This window comes from Nicotiana sylvestris, chromosome 7 (assembly GCF_000393655.2).
Source record: "Nicotiana sylvestris chromosome 7, ASM39365v2, whole genome shotgun sequence".
NCBI lineage: Eukaryota > Viridiplantae > Streptophyta > Magnoliopsida > Solanales > Solanaceae > Nicotiana > Nicotiana sylvestris.
Window position 1 is genome coordinate 162032060 of NC_091063.1, and position 18678 is coordinate 162050737.

Here is an 18678-nt window from a genome sequence, read left to right on the forward strand (position 1 = left end):
ACTTGTTTGATTGTTGTTGTTGTTTAAATCCGAAAAATAGGTTTGTTGTTGCCAAAAATATTGTTCAATCAAATTTTGGTTGTTCTTGGTTGTTCAATTTGTGTTCATGTGATTTGTTGTTGAAATGTTGTTAAAATCATGTTCATGTGATATTGTTGTTATGATGTTCATCCGTGTTCATATTGTTGTTTGAACATTGTTAGAAATTGATCATATTGTCTATATTTTGGTTAAGTTTGATTAATTGATGTGTTATAGCTGATGGGTAGTTTGGTAAATTTGTAATACGTTCAGGGGTAGTTTGGTAATTTCAGTAAGGTCGGAAGGGGTAGTTTAGGAATTGTACATTTTTGTAATTGTTTATTTGAAGCATGGGGGACAAAATGAAATGGGGTGGGTTGTGATATGATTATTTAATATAAAGGGGGGACAAGATTTAATTTAAAGGGGAATCTTGCATTATTTTATTTGAAGCATGGGGGACAAAATATAATGGGGTGGTGTGATATATTTATTTAATGTAATGGGGATGAGTGGGAAGATAATGGGTTTGGTAAAGAAAGGGATTGATTTTAATTGATTAAAGGTTGGGGATTATATATAGAGAGGTCTGAAAAATGATAGAGGGGGGGACAGAAAAAAAAGAGAGATTAAAAAAAAAGAGCTGAACATTTATTCCGAAAAAAAAACATTGAAACTCTCAAGAAAAGAAAAACATACAAAAAAAAATAAAATAAAAAGTTGAAAATTAGAAGAGAAAGTAGTACACACCTGATAAATATTCTGGTATACAGGTGTAGAAATTAAGGGTTGAAGATTAACTAGCCTTTCAAAAATCTGAAAATTTCCCTTGGTTTCTGTCCATTATTTTCGGCATTCCTGGATTTTATTTTGAATTTTTCAAAGCTGTCACTGGGATTTTCGTTGACTGGTTATTGCTGGTTATTGTTGCTGTTGCTGTGTTACGTATTACGTTGCTGACTTTCTTCTTCTTATATTGACAATATCAGGTACACAACTGTAATTTTGGCATTTTGTAAGCTGAAATGAAGAATGGAGTGTTAAATTTTTAATTTAGTTTAATTTAATTTTTTGTATTGTATTTAGGTTATTCATGTATTATTATTCTGTAAATCACTGTCATTTGGCATAACTAGGCATATTATAGCGACATATTAAATAACGCCTTAACCAGATTATTAGGAAATATATTTAAGCCTGATTATTAATTAAAACTGTTTAATAAAAAAAATAGAAGAAATAACGTAAAAATGGCGTTATTGAATCAATTTGGCAAAAATTAAATAAGTTCCTTATTCATAAGGTTTTTCGTCAACGATAAGTTAATCGGAATCATGTAGTCAATTTCAGTTAAAACATGAATTAGTTTGCAAACAAGTATTAGGACATGATGTGAATTAAAACAAAGTTAGTTAAGGTTAAATTGTTTAAATTTTTTAGAAATATGGTTTAGTAATCAAGTTTTTTTTTTCTTTCAATTTTCAGTAGTTGTAAATAATTAGTTTCAATAAGCTTATGTCTTACTAACAATTTAAATTTTAATCCAACTATGGGATAATTAGTTTTTTTTTTATTTTTTTATTTTATTTTTCGATAATTCCATGTTGTATTTATGATTATAATTTTTATTACTTTCTGTTAATATTTGTTTTTCTCTTCTATTTAATATGTTATTTTCAAGAATGTAGATATTGATTTTATATTTATAGACAAACTTAGTAATAATAAAAAGGTAGTCATTAAAGGATATTCTTAAAATAAGGAAGGATTTCGCTAAAAATAAATAGATGTAAATAATACAAAAATTTACAGGATTCTCCAATCTCATTTATTTATTTAATTATTTTTAAAAAAATTACTTAGAATTTGGGATGGATTGTTTAGTGAATTTCACTTCCTTCCCCAAAGATAATGACGCGCTAGACTCTTTAGGCGCGATTTAATTAATTTTACCTTCTTAAACTCGGATGCGCATTTCATGCGACCCAAATCTAAATCCTAAAACATCAAATAAAATATGTTTCGGATTGTGGGTGCATTTCATGTGACACAGTCCAAAGATATGTTTTAAGCGATGTTCACATTCCTAAAAAATAATGATAATAAAGCGGTAAAAGATAAAATTTGCACATGGTTCATAATTGTATTAAAAATCAGATAAATAAGCCGAATATAACAGTTGAGCGACCGTGCTAGAACCACGGAACTCGGGAATGCCTAACACCTTCTCCCGGGTTAACAGAATTCCTTATCCGGATTTCTGGTACGCAGACTGTAATATAGAGTCATTCTTTTCCTCGATTCGGGATTAAAATTGGTGACTTGGGACACCCTAAATCTCCCAAGTGGCGACTCTGAAATAATTAAACCAATCCCGTTTCGACTGTCCTTTAATTGGAAAAAACTCTTTCGCCCTTCGCGGGGGCGAAAAAAGGAGGTGTGACATATATGATGGACTACGGGATGGTATCCCAGGTGATTCACTAGATATGTAAAGATGGGACTACAGGACGGTATCCTGGGAGATCTCCGATTGTTACCATTGTTGCTGAGCTGCATTTCTTTTCCATGTTTGCCGTGTTCTGTATAATTGTTGTTGTTCTGTATATCCTGTGTTATTTTACTGCTGCACTTATTTATATTGTTCTGTCCTATACTGTTGATCTTTATATTTGTTTAACCTCAGTAGGGCCCTGACATTCCTCGTCACTACCCAACCGAGGTTAGGCTTGACACATATTGAGTACCGCTGTGGTGTACTCATGCCTCTTCTGCGCATATTTTTCATGTGTAGATCCAGGTACTTCTACTCAAGCCTACCATCCTTGAGGGAGGCGACTACTTAAAGACTTCGAGGTACATCTGCCGCGTCCGCAGACCGATGAGTTCCTTTCTATTCCTGCCTTTTAGTATTTAGCCCTTCTATACTTTCTGTTTTTATTAGACAAATTCCGGAGTTAGAGTTATACAGTATTTCCTTTTTCTTAGCTTGTGATTTGTAGGTTTTCGGGTCTTGGATTTATGTTTTGGTATTAAGAGTTAAACATGGTGTATGCCGAGCGGCACATTTAAACACTGTTACTGCTTTATTTCTGTTTTAAATTATTTATTTCCGCAAATTTTGGTTTTTCTTCCGCAAATTAGGCTTACCTAGTCATAGAGACTAGGTGCCGTAACGATGGTTCATGGAGGGCGAACCAGGGTCGTGACATAAACATATTTGACCCTTGAGCCTATGCACGTGTATTACACATACACAGACGTGTCCATCCAGTTAGCAAATGATCAATGCAAAAGTAAGACCCCACCCAACTAATGACATGTGTAATTTTTAAATAAAAATAAATACAATAAGAATGAAAAAACTTAAACCCTTCCAGCTTCCTCTTCCCCGTTCCTTCCCATCATCCCCCCCCCCACACACCTGCAACTCATTCGTCTTCTTCCATATCAACACTCCCTTCCTAGGTTCTTCTTCGTCCTCTCCTCTCTCTCCAAATTTTTCTTATTTTTTGCTAGTTAGGTAGATTGTCAGATAAATTTTTCGATCAGTACTGTCGCAGAATTGATTTTCTTTAAAGTTGTGATAATTAATTCGTTGTAGTGGTCAATTGGTGTGACCTCCTCAGCGGCAGGAATCGATTGGCATTACTCTTGGGCGATTTGGACCACTGGAACACCATCTCCGACCAACTGGATCCCGCCGGAGAGTTACAGGTCATCAGAAGTGCCGATTCCTACAGTGAAATCTCCTGATTTTTAGTGGAGAGGTAGTTCTTGGTGTGGAGAACAATTTCTATGGCTTGGAATTGCAAGATTGAATGGTTAAAAATTGAAGAATAGTCAGACCCGATGAATTGAAATAGCTTTTCTCTAAATTTGACCCGATGAATTTTTTTATTTTTAAAAATTAATTATTTATCTTTTTTTTTAATTATTTATTATATTCACGCGCTTAATACCGGTGATTAACGCGCAATTGATTATATCAGCTATAATATTACCACCTAAGTATAATTAACGGTCAAAAATATTTATTATTAGATATTTTTTTAAGTAGAAGTGTTCAAATGAAAAAATCTAAAGTTCGTGTACCAGCTCTACAAATTATGCATTAGTTTTGGGGATTGTGGTGACAAGGAAGAAACCTCGTCTGAAAGCCTACACGTAGAAAGTTGCTTGCATCGTGTGTGTGTGGTTTGTCTTCATGTCACTTTTGGTTGTCTTTTTATTCCTCTTTTCTGCTAATACATAGTATATCACTTTCCACTGCTCATTTATTTCTGCAAAGTTTCAGCCTTTGCCTCTCTCTTAAGTTTCTCAAACTCTCCCTCCTCTCTGTTTATGTGAGTTTTGGCTTTGTAGTTTTGCTAGACAAGGTATGTATTCATTTCTTCTTTGTCTATGGAAAACCTCCTCTATCTTCTTTTCTTTTACTAAAACATCTCTCGGACAAATTGGATGTGGTTTACTAAAGAGTTTCACATAAATTGAAACAGAGAAAATAATTACAAGTGTCTTGTCTAGGGCTAGTCTTGACTTAATGTTTTTTTCTTATGTGATTAAGAGATATTGGAGATATGGAGAGAAATAGAGTAATTGTCCGTAAGCACATGAACTGTGTAAAGTAAACATGTTAATGATTTTAGTACTTCCTTTTTCCCAAGTTATGTGGTACCATCTGGATTTCAAGGTCAAACTTATTATAATTTTATATATGGATTCAGATAATTTTTTCAGTTTTTTGAAATAAAATATACACATTTAAAAACTTCTTACTACTACAAGCCACAATAATTAATAATTTAAAATATTTAAAAGACATTAAAAATTTATGATCAAAGAAAAACTTTAAGTGACTCAGTTCAAAATCCTAATGGTGTCACATAAATTAGATTTGTTCAAAATGGTACTAATTAGAAGATCTCTCTCAATTAACAGTGTTCCTATCTTCAATAGGAAGGGATGCTTTGATATAATTGGTAAAGTTGTTGTCATGTGACAAGGAGGTCACGGGTTCGAGCCGTGAAAATAGCCTTCTCTAGAAATGAAGGAAAATGCTGCATACAATAGACCTTTGTGGTCTAGCCCTTCTCCGGACCCATCATAGCGAGAGTTTAGTACACCGGACTGCTCCCATCTTCAATAAAAAAACAATAATACTAATTAATAGCACTTGTTTCTTGAAAAATTATGTTTTCGTGTCAATGCAGGAGTAGAGGAATCGCACCACTACTTGTAAAGAGAGAGAAGCAGAAATTGCAATAACAGAGAAGAAGATGCGTGTAATAGTGATATCGTTGCCTTTGGTTATATTGGTATTGATCGTAGCTATTGCTTGTTTCCTGTTTGGAAGATCTCGGGGTCGCTGGTGAATGGAGCTAGTCTGGCGGAAGAGGGTCGTATCGTCGAAAAATTACATTGATTAAAAAAAATGTAAATGTAGTTAGCTATTAATTCTCTTAATTTTCTGAATCTGCTTGGTAAAAATCCTGCATACCACCACTGCTCAGCAGTCGCCCCTCTTCTCCTCCTAAAAGACAGAATACAGATATAGAGAGGATAAATGAATCTAGAGGTTTCTATGTGGTTGTACCCTGTTTCTTGGTAGTGTATTTATAAGAATGAAACTACTTTATTAGTATATTATTGTGGTGTCTTGTGTAATGCACATAATGTACTTTCTTTGAACATAAGGTGTATTAAATTAATTTACTCGAGGATTTTGCGGTACTTTGTATTATAAGAGCTAAAAGTTTATGTGCGGTATTTCATCACATGACCCAAGGGCAAGCCTATGCTAAATAGCAATTTCCGTTTCAATTTATCTGAACATATTTGATTGGAGTTCATTACTCAAATGGTCATCCAACTATCTCAAATTATCTCCTAAAGTCACTTTATTTTCGTTTGTAACAATAAAGTTACTGAACTATGCCTGGTGAACTCAGAAGGTCACTCAACTAAATTTTTCAAATTTTGGATTGTCAATACCTATTTTACCCTCTAAATTATAAATATTTATCTTCTTTTTATTTTTTTAAACTTTTTAATATTATAATTTTTCCTTTTTAATTTATATTATGGACTTACCTATAGAATAAATAAATATTATTTATAAATTAAAAAATAGAAAGTATTTAAGCATATATAATGCTGGAATAATAATATAATGAGTATAGTAAAACAATTAGAATAATTTGTTTGTAATAATAATTTTAATATTAACAACAAAAATTCAAAATTTATTTACACAATTCAAATGAAAGAAAATAAAGGTTGTAAAATATATATTCCACGTACTTAATATAAAAATAATTATTTAAATAAAGGTATCTTTATAATATACATTCTATATTCTTGAAAATTATGCCCAATTATATTATTGTGTTTCTACCAACTTTTCGACGACACAAAGTTATATCATCGGAAAGCAGGGGGCTATCCGTATAGGGTAAAATATGCTATGTTAAGTCGTGCATGGAATATATATAATATAATTGAGCATAATTTTCAAGAATATATAGTGTATATTATAAAAATACTTTTATCTAAATAATTATTTTTATATTACGTGCACGGAATATATATATTTTACAACCTTTATTTTCTCTCATTCTGAATTGCGTAAATAAATTTTTGAATTTTTGTTGTTAATACTAAAATTATTATTACGAATAAATTATTTTAATTAATTCTTTTATTATGCTCATTATTTTGTTATTCCAACATTATAGATGCTTAAATACTTTTTTTAATTTATAAATAATATTTATTTATTCTATAGGTAAGTCCATAATATAAATTAAAAAGGGAAAATCATAATATTAAAAAGTTTTAAAAAAATAAAAGAAGATAAATATTTATAATTTAGAGGGTAAAATAGGTATTTCGCAATCCAAAATTTGAAAAATCTAGTTGAGTGACCTTCTTAGTGCAATAGGCATAGTTCAGTGACTTTGTCGTTACAAACGAAAGTAAAGTAACTTTAGGAGATATTTGAGATAGTTGAATGACCATTTGAGTAATTGACTCTATTTGACTGGATACAAAGTTTAAGAAAAAAGAGAAATTTTTTCAACTTATAATATAAAATGAAGCAAATATATTTTGTGTGATTATAAATTATTGTATAAAGGTAAATTATCTAAATATGAAAGGAAGTCATTTTTTTTTTGTACGGTTTAAAAAGAAAATAAGTTCATATTATTAAAACGGAGGGAGCATGAGGTAGTAAGGATAATTTCAAATCTGTATTCCATATGCTTAAGTAAGCATTTAAGCTAAGCGACTGGGGCAGTTCTCATTTATCGGAATATCCTTGCAGTTGCTTATAGAAGATTTGATTGATATGAAAAAATGTTGAAAAGGTGACCTATGAAAAAATATTGTACTAAAAATAAACACTATCTTCCTTTCTGTTTATGTATTTTATTGGGCGTTTGGACATAAGAATTGTAAAATTCAAAAAAAAAAGTGATTTTTTTTCCACGTGAAAATGGTATTTGAAAATTAGAGTTGTATTTGGATATAAATATAATTTTGGGTTATTTTTGAAGATTTGTGAGTCATCTGAGTGAAAATTTTGAAAAAAGAGCTTTTTGGAATTTTTCAAAATTTCAAAAAATTCCAAAATTCATCTTCAAGTGAAAATTGGAAATTTTATGACCAAACGCTAATTTTGAGAAAAGTGAAAAATTCTTATGTCCAAACGGACTCTTAATTTGACTGAGAATAGAGTTTAAGAAAAAAAAAATAAAAAGCTTTTTAAATTTTGTGGTCTTAAAGTAAAAATATGTATAATGTACTAAAATATCTTTAAATTAAATTTTGTGATCTTAAATATATCACGTGGAATATTAGATTTAAAGTGTAACTAAATATATAAAAAGACATTCTTTTTAAACTAAACTAAAGAAAAATAAGACACATAAGTTGAAATCCAGAAAGTATTTGACTACGTAGTGTTCGACCGAAAGCATTTAACTTTTGGTTGAACTAATTAAATAAAAAAGTTTTGGGTAAATCCCGGCCAAGGTAATTTACCCTAAATTTAAGATAGAAGATATGAGTAAGCAAACAAAGCAAACATAAGATTTAAGTGTAATATTGAGTAAATCCTATTGTATAAGAAGATGATGGCGATTTTCATAACATTAAATAATAATGAAGAATACATGGATGAAAAAGGGTCACCAATCTTTAACAAGGTAGAACCCTATACATTTGATGTGATGAGACTAACGATGTATATTGAAGATTTAAGCTTCCTTGCTTGTTTCTCCTTTGTGGGGAGAGAGAGAGATGAAGATCCCCCTCCTCTCGGAGAACATGTGTTTGTCTCTCTTTGTTTCAAAACCCCACCTTTCTTCTTCTTCTCACTTAGTTTATATACTAGGTCTTCTCCTTTACCCAATAGTTATTAACCATAATACTTAAATCGTTTGACTATATTACGGGTTGACCCCTTGAAATGTTGTAATATACAATTCTGAATTCATGACCTCGGTCGTGGCCGAGGTGCGTATCGTTACAGCGTGGTATGGATACGACAGTTCCAAGTAACTTTTCGCCGTCCCTTCTCACGCCGATTTTTGTCTGGTCATATTTTGACCCATACACGTAGTCTTTGCATTTTTACAGTTTTACTTGGTGTTTGATTTTTCTTTTTGCGTGTAAAACTTAAGTCATCTGAAGTTAAAGAAAAAATTGATCAATTATTTAGCCTTTTAAGAAAGGAATTTTTTCCTTCCTATACAATATTTGAAACTTATTTATTAAAATTATCCTAATTTTGTATATTATCCGCCCTAAACAATGATTACTTACAAATTGTATACAATTAATTATTAGTGCCTTAAATTAGGGGATTTAGTTACATCCTTTTCCTTTTTTTCTCCTCTCCTCTTTCCTCACTGCCGTCTCTCTCATCAATTTTTCTTTCTTTCTTCATCACTCTCTCTCACCGTCTTTCTCTATCAATAAGGTAAGCCTAAAAGTTGTCTTCTGTCATTCAACCTATTGAAATAACTTCCAGTTTGTCACTGGTTTGCCTTTTTCTCTTTTACATTGCTACCTACTAAGTATGGAACTTTAACAGTGCAAGAATGTTATTGAATTCAAACTTGTGACACTTCGGTTTGTATTGTACTCTCTTGAAAATCGGATTATCCTGCAATTTGATAGTCCTTTTCAAGATATAAATTCAGCACCTAGTAAGAAGGATATAGGAATTGAAAATTCGAACGTTGATCTATCATAAAGCTTTGAATTTGAATTTGGATTTTCAAAAACCATTATTTGTTTGGATTGGGTTGCAAACAATTAGGAATATTATTTGGAGTTTATATCTCAATTTTAAGGGTGTTTGGTGAATATTAGACTTGTTTTGGGCTGAATTTCAGATTGAAACTCGAAGAAGAAGAACACATGACATACAATATATCTACGAAATTGTAATAAAGTTACTGTATAATTGTATGTAAAATATATTCTGTTGTAGTTATATATATTTTTTATTTAAATATTATATGAAAGTTAAAAAATAATTATATAATATATAAATCATTGTATAAAATTTATATTTAAATTATCAATAGTATCTTTTTACATGCGATTGTGGATTGGACTAATACGCAAACCCAAAACCGAAATGCTTAGAGAGTAGCCTAGACTATCTCACGTCAAGTAAAGGAAAGAAGAAACAAAATGATCATGTATAAAAACAACAGAATATAAGGAAAGAATAAAAAAGGACAAAATAAAAGCTGTCATATACTCGTATTGAAAGCCTTTATATTTAAACACCTCATCAACCTTATCATCCTCGAATCTTTCTACATAAACTCCCTAACACAGCAAAAACCTAAAAGGGAAGTCAGAAACTGTTCAGTTTTTTGTTTCAGTACTAGGTGATTGATCAGTTTGATTTCTTGACAAAACGAGGTACGTTTCTCTTTACTTTAATTTCCTTTTGTCCGCAGCGTGGTTGAATTTCTGTCGTTTTTGTTAGTTTAATTTGAATCAATTCATTTGGCTTATATCAAATTAGGGAATCATTGCTTCAAAACCATAATTAAAGAGTCCGTGAAGTTAGGTGGCTATAGTTTAAGCAATGTTTTAAAAGGCGGGACATGAGACGAGGCGTTTTACCTCTAATGAGGCGAGCCGTAAGCCCTGAGATATGGGGCATAAGTCCCATGGATCTTTAAAATTTATAATTTTAAGAATTTTAAAATAGTATAAAATAAAAAATAATTATAATAATTTCATTAAAATCACAAAATTATAACAAATGATATATTTAAAATATTTATAAAGTATAATTCAACTATGAATAATACGAAAAATATGACATATATCATAATATGCAAATTAGTTACACATCATTACAACTCAAACATCAAAAGTAATGTATTCGATACGAAATTTTATATGTATCTTAAGGAGTAATGAATCTTGTAAGAATTTTGATATTATAATTTGATATTTTTCTTAAAATACTTCTTTTATTTAATATGCTTTCTATTTGAAAGAGAATTTATATAAAAATATATTTCACAATTTCAATATGATTCTCTAGCATCATTTATTTTTAAGTTTCAACAAGTTAATAAAGTGACACATAATTCACCATACAATACCATGATAACTAATTACTGTAAAAAGTTACTATCTAATACTGAGCTATTAAATTAATAAGTATTGTATCTTGTAAACGTGAAAAAAATAATATTTTAAAAGATAATTATAAAAAATTTATGGACTATTATATAGTAAAGACATAACAAAAGATAATAAATAAATACTTTTTAACTGAAAGATTTATTTAAAATTAACTATCATAGCAGTCTTAGTGGATAATGTGCAATAATTTTTATTTTAATTATGACATAAAATACTCTCAACATAGTGATTTATGATTAAGAAAAAAATAATTTTGAATAGTCAACGATTTATTAAGAAAATTTGAGGATTACAAGGTTAGTTACATACAATTGCATAAAGTTCTATTAGGCGAGCTCAGTACACTGGGCGTTGGGCGTGTACGGGGAGTAAGCCCCGATGACCGAGGCGTAAGTTTCACGGAACTAAGCTCCACACATAAGCCCAGGGGCGTTTTATGAGTGCTCCACCTCGGGGCGAGTCCCAATTCTGCCTTTTAAAACAGAGGGTTTAAGCTAGCGTTTGGTTATAGATTTTCAAATTTGTTTTGAAAAATCTGATTTGGGTGAAGTTTGGTTTGAAGATGAAAAAGTGTTTGGACATTAGTTTTCAAAATATATTTCACTTTTTTTGGACAACATGAAACGTGACTTATATCCACAAGTTCTAAACACTATCACACATACCCAACAGTAAATTCATTAATAACATTCATTATGTTATCGCATACCATAGTCCTGAACATAAATAAATTTAGTACAAAATTATCATTTTTATAATGAACTACATAATACACTATCAGATGACCAAAAAGACGAAACAACATTTTTACAACAATAATAAATGGTGGGGTCTTTTATAAAATGCAAAAGTTTGGGGCAATTTTAAAAAAAAATGTAATAGCAATATTTTGGGCCAAAATCAACTCTTGAGCTGGTTTTGGGATTTGGGTTTTGAGTTTTGGGAATTTGCCAAAATATGAATAAAATTTATGAACAAATATGTATTTTCCAAAAAAAAACCAAATATATTTTGGCAAAATCTATGGTTAAATGGGTCCTAAATATTTTATTACATTCTGTTCACTCAACATGGTTTCTTCATTTATGTTTTTTCAAACCTGTTAAAAATATGTTTTTTTTGGGAGATTAATCTCTTTACCTTCGTAAAATATGAGTAAGATCTGTGTACACTTGTAAAAATACACCGAGTATATTGTTGTATTCTGTTCACATGTAAATTAATGGTTCAAGCTGCGTTGAGCTTTAGATCTACCCATAATTATACCTTGATTTTGCTCTTGAATAGTAGCGAATTTAGGATTTAGAAAAATCTAGTGACTTCTGTTCTTTTTATATGTGTCGTCTTTTTCATCACAAACATTTATATATGTGTCTTTGTTTTCTGTAAAAATATATACCTATTTTTTCATTTAGGAGCCATTTGAAATGAAAGTCTCATGCACAATTTTGAACGAGGGAAAGTGAGTTATCCACTTTTTTCTTTCTGTTACTTTGAAAGTTACTGCTTCAGTTTTAGTCACTCGAATTTTCGATATTCCTTTTTATTTCTCATCAAATGAATGGTGTCTTCTTCGGGAAATCCTAGCTATTCTTATCATGATATTAGAAAAACTTATTGCTATTACTCAAACAAACATGAAACATATGCTTGCTTGCATATTCGTCAAGTACAAGCTCTAGGTCCCGACCATGCGAGGGAATCCATCTGTTGGGCTAGCTGGACATCAGTTATAGTTGGGCTTTAGGTAGTGCGGACTAGCCACTTTTTATGTCAAAAATATACACAAATAACCTTGAAGGTTTTGACTTTTGGGGCAGGAATATTGGGCAAAACTTCTAAGTTTAACATTAGCAAATTTTTTACTTTTGACCCCATTGGACATGTGACATTCTGCATAAATTTTTACCATATAGATTGGTAACTTGAAGTAGATTGTTAGTTATTAGAATATATTGGTAAAAGTTTATGTTGTTACGCCTGTTAGTGTATAACGTGAGTTTAGGAGTAGTTATATATTTAGTTATATTTTAATATGTTTGCGGAATTATTTTGGCAGGAAAAGAGAGCATTTTAGGTTGAAGAAAAACTTGAATCAATGGGTTACGTGATTGTGATATCACTGCCATTGATCCTGTTCTTCCTCATCACGGCCCTTGCTTGTTACCTTTTTGGTAGATCGCGAGGCCGCCGCGAAGCCGCCACGCTTCCTCACTACTATGGACCACCACCACCAGCACCTCCTCCCGGAGTCCTTTCTCCGCCACCAGAAAAATAGCATTCTTGTGTACTTTTTTTGCTTCTCATTGTATATGTCATGTTGTTAAAATTTGAGCAAGTTGGTAGTTTGTTAATTGTATGAGACCAAATAATTATACGAGACTTGAAGACATCATACGTTACTATTAACGATACACACACATTTCAACGATTCTTTTGCATTGTGAATATGTGTTGCTCTGACATAATTAGATTATGTTAGTATTCTTTTCAAAGGTTTCTAAGTCGAATATGTTCTCTTTGAATTCTGTTGTTTCTTAGTTTCTTTGTTAACTGCGACTATAAACCGCATTCTGTAAATGCGATTTATAAATAGCATTTTCTTAATGCGACATATAAGTCCCAAGTTTTAAATGCGACCTCGCAGTCTCCCTTTTTCGACCATGCAAGGGAATCCGCATATTGGGCTGGATATCAGTTATAGTTGGGCTTTATGCAGCCCAATTGAATAAGCTTGAGAGTGGTAAAAATAGCACGGTATAGCCAGTTTTCGGACTGGTCATTCAAAAATAGCCAGCGTTTACCAAATCAATGAAAAAAAATCACTATTTTTCTGCAGCAGAGACCGGTCCAGTAAAATATACTGGAGTTCAGTGCACATGTGTATGAAGACCGTTATACTTTGCTGGCTCCAGTATATTATGCTGGACCGGTATACTTGCTGAAACTCCAGTATATTATGCTGGAGTTCCAGCATACTTATGATGGAACTCCATCATATTATGCTGGAGTTCCAGCATACTTATCGTGGAACTCCAGTATAATATGCTGGAGTTCAAGTGTACTTATGCTGGAACTCCAGCATAATATACTGGCGTATTTTCCGGGTTTTGAACAGTGTTTTCGCTCAGATTTATCTTTACATGAAAAGTGGCTAAATTTCAATTACTTTTGAAACTGGGCTATTTTTGAACGACCAGTTGTAAATCTGGTTATTTTTGAATTTCACCCTTGAGAATGTGGCTCTATCTGTAACATTTGAGGCTTCCAAGTGGCTATTTCTTCAAGGGTTGTTAACTGGGTGTCAAACCCATCGCTATAAGCCTTTAATAATGTTTTGTATTGAGCACAAAAGGTACGAATAGATTTGAGAGGCATAACTGTTATATCTTTATCATCACATTGAAACTCTCTTATGCCAATTCATCGAACAACACATTTGTTAAAAACTTATCATACCTATTGTTTACATTACTAAAACTAATAGTAAATTAATAATTTTGGGTGTAAACATCGGGTTTGAGTAAGTTTTTTCCTTTCACCTCCCTTTCGCCTAAAAGAAGGCTTCAAAAGAAATCATGCATTTGCACTTCTTCGAGTCGTTTGGAATTAAAATGTTTTTCTTTAAAAACTCAGTTAACACGTCTTTAATGTTCCTGCACAAGTTAAAAACCCTAAATACACATGTCAAAGACATAAAACATTATCAAATTACTTAAAAGACAATTACAAGAAACTGCATATTAATAGAGATTTGTAACTTGAAGTAGATTATAAGTAGTTAGAATATATTGGTAAATTTTACCATGTTAGTATATTGAGTTAGGAGTTGTTATGTTTAGTTATGTTTTAATGTGTGTGCGCAAGGAAAAGAGAGTATTTTGCCTTGTATATACAATATAATTTTTCGGCGAAGGGGATTCGGCCCCTTCCGCTCCTCTAATCCGCCCCTGGTCACGAGGCCGCCCCAAAGCCGCCATGCTTCCTCAGTACTATGGACCACCACCACCACCCGCACCTCCTCCGGAGTCCTTTCTCCGCTACCCAAAAAATAGTATTCTTGTTTACTTATTTTGCTTCTCATTGTATATGTCATGTTGTTACAATTTGAGCAAGTTGGTTGTTTGTTTAATTGTAATTATTGCAGGCCTATTTGTCTCGTTTCAATTTTGCCGAATATCCACGAAGGGACACAAGCATCTTTATCAAATGTATCAAAGCGTGTTTTTTACGGGAAATTATCGTCTAACTAATTAAACCTTTACTTCAATGAAATATGATAATATATTACTAAAGCAAATAACCGACAATTATATTGACTGTATGAGTTATAAGCCTTAAGAGATCTCCCGATATAAAGATAATACATAATTGAGTAGACAATTATTTTATACTAGTAACGACAGTGGTGAATGGAGAATATAATTATTGTGTTCACAAGAATCCGGCGTTTTCGATATAAAGCAGAAAAATATATAAGAAAATCACTAAAACTTTAATAAATAATAGATTCTGATGTCATAATTTGAAAATTGTAGTGAGTATCTAGTGATATGAACTTTTGATCGAATCTATCAAATTAGAAATTTGAATTCGCTTCTAAATAAAAATACAAAAATAATTATATGAGACGTGAAGACATCAGACATTACTATTAACGACACACATATTTCAAGTACTGTGATGTTTTGATTCATCAATAATTAACCGGGATATGATCAAAATGGAAATAACAAAGTATGGGTTTCAGAAACATACTTTATAGTGTATAAATTTGTTACATTATAAACAGAAAGTAAACATGAAAAAGTTTAAGTTTAATGCATGTGTAGTGTATAAATTTTTTATACCATCAATTCTATTTGGTAATCTGGATAATAAAGTGACAACTTACTATAACCAATTAAATTATTATAATTATAATAAAAGAAAAAGGTTTTATACTATCTGCATGAAAAAGTAAATTTAAATAATAAGGCAAACGTGTGGAAATGACAACCTTAGTCCATTTTTGACCCTGACTTCAAAGTCTATGTAAATTTGAATAAAAAGAGATGGGACTAATAAAAAGTCAAGCAACCACACTGACTGTTTGAGTCAACATTTTGATAGCTTTTTCCTTCCGATTTCCTATAGTTTCAAGAAGAAATGTGAAAACAAAAATGAATATTCATTGTCCACATCATATGCACTTACAAGTGAATGGTAAGTGAGCACAAAATGGTCCCTGCCTATATATTGACTCGCTGATACCTAAACTCTGTCTTCACACGCGGATTTAAAATATTCAGAAAAGGGTCAAATATATTTATGTACTATAAGAAAAGGATTAAATATACTCATCCTTATATTTCGGGTTCAAATATATTTCAGTCACAATACTATTAATTTAAATATATCTCTTCCGTTAAGTTTGTCCAAGGTGGATACCCAATAATCCTACGTGATGCTAACATTTGATGAGGTGGATGTCGCGTGTTATGCTACCTAAGCGCCTCTAACATTTTACCCCTCTCATTTATTTATTTTTTTTACCACTAAAAATTTCTTTTCCTCCACCATCATTGCCACCGTAACCGCCACCATGAACAATATTAAATTTTCAGCTAGTTACTCAGACCAAATCGGAGTATCTGAACAGTATGAGACTGAATGTTGTCCATTTCCAAATGCTTTGAGCACCGTGCTCTACAAATGCTTTGAGCACCTCCAATATCACGCACACTAGTAGTACATAAAGAGATTATTTAGTTTCTCGAGGAAGAGAACTTCACCCGAAATTCGAAAAGCTTCAGATTTTTATTGAATCCAAAGCAAGCGATGAGTGGAGAAATAAATATATATTAAAGACTAACTTTGAAATAAAATATTGTTCATGGTGGCGGCAATGGTAACAATGATTGTGGATGAAAAGGAAATTTTAGTGGTGAAAGAAAAAATAGAAAAGAGGGGTAAAATGGGTTAGGGGAGCTGAGGTGGCATGTCACGTGATATCCACATCATCAAATGTCAATGCGACGTAGGATTAGATGTCCACCTTAAACAAACTTAATAGGAGGGATATATTTGAACCAATAGTATTACGGTAGAGATATATTTGGAGTCAAAGTATAACATTTTCTCATAGTACAGGAGTATATTTGGCCCTTTAATTTTTGTTTTAAAATTTAAATTTAATGAATTCAGCTTCTAAAAATTTTAACACTGAACTCATTGTACTGTTAAATTATGGGTTCAAATCTAATATTTATTGAGATTTTTATAGGTTTTTATATATAAATCTATATTCCATGTAGAAAGTTATGGGTTTCTTGAATCCATAGCCGAAAGGCTACATTCCCCTCGTTTATCTATAAACCATTAAATAAAAAATAAAAATAAGAAAGAAACTGTAAGGTTTTAACCATATTATTATAGGATTGGAACTGTGCAAATGGCAAAAACTAAAAGATGGATCTAAGCTAGATTTTGTTATAAAATAAAAGCAATGCAGTAAAATATAAATAAGAAGAGATAGAAAGAAGGGAGAAGTGTTTTCTTCTTTCACTCTGGTGTATCTTTCCATTGAAAGTACATGGCCTAGGCATAAAAAGTAAAGATGATGGACATAAAGTAGGAGATTTAATCTTTAAGTTATTCACAACATGAGCATCCAATGTAGCATCTAATGTACAAACTATTCATAACACTCCCCCTTGGATGTCTATGTAAGATAATGTGCCTCATTAAGAACTTACAAAAAAAATATTGGGATGTACATAGTATTTATAATATGCATTGTTTGCTGCCTCATTAAAAACCTTCCCAGGAAAACTCAATGAGACAAAACCTTGATTAAGGAAAAGAGTGCAGCGTGTAGTTACTCCCCCTGATGAAAAATCACTTAATGTCTCGAAGACGACGCATTCCAATCTTATATATCATTTTTTCAAATATTGAGGTTGGTAATGCCTTAGTGAACAGATCAGCCAAATTATCACTTGAACGAACTTGTTGTACATCTATTTCATCATTCTTTTGAAGATCATGAGTGAAAAAGAATTTCGGTGAAATGTGTTTTGTTCTATTTCCTTTGATACATCTTCCTTTCAATTGAGCTATGCATGCAACATTGTCTTCATACAATATTGTTGGAATATTCTCTTTCGAAGAAAGATCACGTGTTTGCTGAATATGTTGAGTTATAGATCTCAACCAAACGCATTCTTGAATTGCTTCGTGAATGGCTATTATCTCTGCATGATTTGAAGAAGTAGCAACCATAGTTTGTTTTTTCGAACGCCATGATATGGTTGTACCTCCACTTGCAAATAAATAGCCTGTCTGAGATCGACCTTTGTGTGGATCAGACAAATATCCTGCATCTGCATAACTAATCAATGATGGTTGGATTCATTTGAATAAAATAAATCCATATCAATGGTCCTTATCTACTTTGAAACCATTACTATTATTATAACTATAATATAGAAATCCGTTTTATTTTCAATCTAAATTAAGCTAGGAGTCTCATTAACCAACCACTAGTTTGAATTGAACAAGCAAAAATATCATTCTTTTAGATCCGAACTTGGAGGTATCTGTATATATGTTTAATACCATTTCAGTGTCTTTGTGTTGGCGAAGAACAAAATCTTGCCAATAAGCTTACTGAGAAAGCTATATCTGGTCGGGAATTATTGGCAAGATACATTAATGCCCTAATTGTACTAAGATATGGTACTTCGGCACCAAGAAGCTCTTCATCATTTTCATGAGGTCGGAATGAATCTTTCTTTATATTAAGTGATCTCACAATCATCAGGGTACTCAATGGATGTGCTTTATCCATATAGAGTCGCTTTAAAATCTTTTTGGTGTATGTTGATTGATGAACAAATATTTCATCTTTCATATATTCAATTTGTAGACCAAGACAAAATTTTGTATTTCCAAGATCTTTCATTTCAAATTTTTTCTTCAAACAGTCAA

At 31.6% G+C, this 18678-nt stretch overlaps 2 long non-coding RNA genes across 2 annotated transcripts; both read left to right on the plus strand.

Annotated features, from left to right (window-relative positions):
- The first annotated feature begins 4205 nt into the window (after positions 1 to 4205).
- LOC104218176 (uncharacterized) lies at positions 4206 to 5665 on the plus strand. Its single transcript, XR_708921.2, has 2 exons — positions 4206 to 4400; positions 5235 to 5665. It is a non-coding gene; the product is annotated as an uncharacterized lncRNA (long non-coding RNA).
- Positions 5666 to 9849: 4184 nt separating this feature from the next.
- LOC104218177 (uncharacterized) lies at positions 9850 to 13138 on the plus strand. Its single transcript, XR_708922.2, has 2 exons — positions 9850 to 9966; positions 12767 to 13138. It is a non-coding gene; the product is annotated as an uncharacterized lncRNA (long non-coding RNA).
- Positions 13139 to 18678: the final 5540 nt, after the last annotated feature.